The sequence below is a fragment of the Monodon monoceros genome, unplaced genomic scaffold (assembly GCF_005190385.1).
Source record: "Monodon monoceros isolate NGI ecotype Baffin Bay Population unplaced genomic scaffold, NGI_Narwhal_1 Super_Scaffold_12, whole genome shotgun sequence".
Classification (NCBI taxonomy): Eukaryota; Metazoa; Chordata; class Mammalia; order Artiodactyla; family Monodontidae; genus Monodon; species Monodon monoceros.
The window spans coordinates 83,985,081-83,988,834 of NW_021703768.1; positions in this window are offsets into that span (position 1 = coordinate 83,985,081).

The window sequence follows — 3,754 nt, forward strand, 5'->3', positions numbered from 1 at the left end:
TAAGGTCCTGCTTACTTTCAAGTTTCCACAAGGTTGGCTGTACTTTGTTTCCTGCCCTTGTTTTCTGAGATATATGTCCATAAAATATTCCCACCCTTATTTTGGTGGGCCCCTGTTTTTTGCATCTAAGCTTTTTGCTTTCAATAATTTTAGCTCTGAGTCACTACCATGTCTTAGGTGCTGTATATAGGTGATATTAATACTCAGAGCAATCTGGAAAAATGGGTATTATTATGTTTGTTTTCTAGATGAGGAAGCAAATATGGTTTGGTAGGTTAAATAATTTGAACAAGGTCACGTGGCTAGAAATCCTGGACTGCATGATTTCAAAGTCCAGGCTATCTTGATTTTATCACATCGTATCTTGTAAAGTAATTCGATGACAAGGTAGGTATGGGTCAGTTGACCCATAAATGTGCAGATAGTTCACAGCAATAGTAACAAATAGGAAAAAAGATTTTTCCATAAACTCTTTTTATTCTGGAAAAGATTGAGTATACAGAAGTGAATCTTCTTAATTAAAAAAGATAAGGATTTTGGCTAAGTGTTCAGGAATAACAAGAAATTGCAATACTGTAGTAGGTTAATGATTAGAAAGGTAAAAAAGCCACTTTATATAATTTCTGAATAGAAAGTAATAGTGTAATCAAGACTGTTAACAATTGGAAAGCATCAAGCTTTGATTGGTTGAGGAATTTAAAAACTGGTATTTAAAATTTTATTTTTTGACTAGGCATTAATTTTGCATGGTTGAAAATTCAAAATATACAAAGGAATATATAGTAAAAGGTTGACCTCTTACCTCTGTTCCCCAGCCATCAACTTTTCCTCCCTAGGGGCAACTAATATTGTTCTCTTCCTGGCTATGCTTCTAAATATGTTCTAGATATGTTCTAAATATGCAGATGTGTTGCTTTTAAACTCCTTCCGTTTTTAAGAACATGTTATTGTATGTTCACATGCTGTTATAGGAAGTAATACAGAGAGATCCATATACCCTTTACCCAGATTTCCCCATTGGTAATTTACAGTAGAATACTATATAGTATTCTATACTATACAACTATATTTCAATATAGTATACTATATTCAATACTATGCTATAGTTCAATAGCACAACCAGGATACAGAGCATTTACATAACCAAGGCTTCCTTGGCAGTAGCTGTCTCTTCCTCTGTGGCTACAGCTTCCATCAGGGTGACCCCTGGGCTCCAGTAACCCTGCCTCTTCCCTTTGTTTCTCCAGTTAGGAGCTGCACTTGCTAATTTCTGGATTACCTTGTCAACCCCTGCTTAGCTTCTGAGTTCTTCCGTGACCTGTGTTATCAATTCCTTGCATCAATTGTCTTTGTAAAAATTTGAAATGATCTCTATTTTCCCTGTTAGCCCCTGCCTGAAACAAGTGGATTTAAAGAAAAGTGGTGATGTGGCATTTCTTGCACACCTGGCTTTGTAGTTTCTGTTTTATACCCACTATGTTGTTATCAAATCTACCTATCCTGTTCTCTCAAACTGACTATTTGCTAGGTGATGCTCTTTAAACCAATGTATAATCTTTCCCAGACAACCATCATTTTTTTGTTTGTTTGTTTGTTTTTTTGGCTGCGCCCTGCGCTTTGTGGGATCTTAGTTCCCCGACTAGGGATCGAATCCGTGGAGTCCTGACCACTGGACCGGTAGGGAATTCCAGACAGCCATCATTTTAAAGTGATTTTTCTGGGAAGGAGGCTTGAGGCAAAGATGTAACTTACAAAAGGGGCATTTGAGATGGAGTGTCTTGACTCCCCAGGTTCAGAAGGCCTTTCAGATCACAAGGTCTATCTATGGTACATTTGCGCCTAATTCTTTATAAGCAGGCCATTTTTCTTTGTAGACTGAAAGATCTTCACAGAACATGGAAGAGCTCTGTTCTGGGCTTCTGCATTACCCCCACCCCGGTTCCGCTCTTCAGCCACGTCCTTGCAAGCCACAACTGATCTGAATTAAGACAGTACCCAGGCAGAGTCTTTAGGTGGCATAGACACATCAGGAGGGGCCACACATAAAGCTATTATCAGCCATTAACTACCTGGTGAATTGGTTTATTGGGTGTTTGTGACACTCAAGAACTGACTGAAGTTTTGATTGGGTGATGAGTCAGGGGTAGGATGGGAGAACAAAGCACCACCCAGGGAGGGAGGCAATTTGGACACAATGCCCCTCAAGAGAGCTAGCCTTGAGCCTCATAAATTTAAAGGCAAATCAGAACTTTACTGCTTTTGGCTAAAGAACATTGACAACCTTTCAGAGCAAAGGGCAAGTACAAGGCATTCTTCTGAAAAGGTTACAAGATTTCAGACAGAACAGAATGAAAGTAAGTTTCTGAATATAAAATATACCATGTTTTGGAGGTGGTTTTATGAGAACTGATCATCAGAACAATATACTACTGTGTCAAACAGATTATAGTCTGAAATAACTTTCAGTGTTCTCCTAAAGTACTGACGAAAAAAAAGTCCATTCATTTATTCATTTAACACATACTACATCGTGCCAGGTTCTATATTTGAGAAGTTACACATATCTGTTAGAAATAATTTATGTTTTCCTAAAATTGTTTTATAATCTTCCCATACGTATTTTAGGGCACATAAAGTAGTATAAAATGTCTTCTAGCTGAGGAGCCTCCAGACATCGCTGTTGAAATAAGGGTGTTCAGGTTTGTGTTTATAGTTTCAGGGGAATATATAGAGTTTGGAACAAGTGTGAATCAATATTTGTTTACATTTGTATTAATTTACACCAAGATTATGCCTTTTATGTTCAGATAAAGCATTTTCTTAAAAAAAAAAAAGAAGGAAGAACAACAAACTCTCTTGGATTGAGACTGGAACACAAATTATCATCATTTATAAACAATTCTGGGGTTCCTCTGGCTGGGTTCAAACCCACCTCAGCCACTAACTCCGTGTGTGTGACCTCGAGGAAATTACTTAAATTTTCTGCATCTTTAAAACGCGAATCATAATTGGTCACTCTCTTACAGAATTGTTGAGGAGTGTAAATTAGAAGATGCATGTAAAAAGGCCTGGCACACAGTGAGGGCTAAATAAATGTCCGTAATTATTCTTATCTCTGACTTTGATAACCGGTTTGGCAGAGATGTACATAAATCGAGAATAGGAAAGAATGATCAAAGGAAAGAATTTCTTACAAGAATGGAAAAGATCAAGTCTGAGGATTCAAAAAGGGGCTAATCAAATCAGAATCTGAATTTTACCCTCCTCCCCACATTCACTAGATATTTAGCATTTTTCTAAGATTGACCCTATAATTTGTAATTTCATGGGCTTCTAGTCTTCTCTACTTCAGCTCAGTGCTGCGTCCTTAAAGCGGAGACTCACCAATGACAAACATCGCCACAACACATAACTGGGGCAACTTGAGTGTTGCCAGGCCTGGAGTGGGAGCACTTGAATTGTTGGGCGCGGGTTTGGACTGGGCGGGGGGGGGGGGGTTACGACTCCTCCTCCCCCTCCCCCTCAACCACCGCAGCCGGCAGCTCCACTCCCCTCTCCCCAGCCCCCTTCTTCCAGCTCCCGAGCGCCTTTCTCTCTCGGGTCCGCCCTTCTTCAGGGTGTGTGAGCTGGGCGCAGGAGGCGGGCTCAGCGCTGACGGGCTGCGCCTCTGCAGCCAGAGGGAGGAGGGCGGGAAGGCGTGCGGCGGCGGCGGCGGCGGCGGAGGAGGAGAAGGAGGCGGGGACTACGCCGGGCC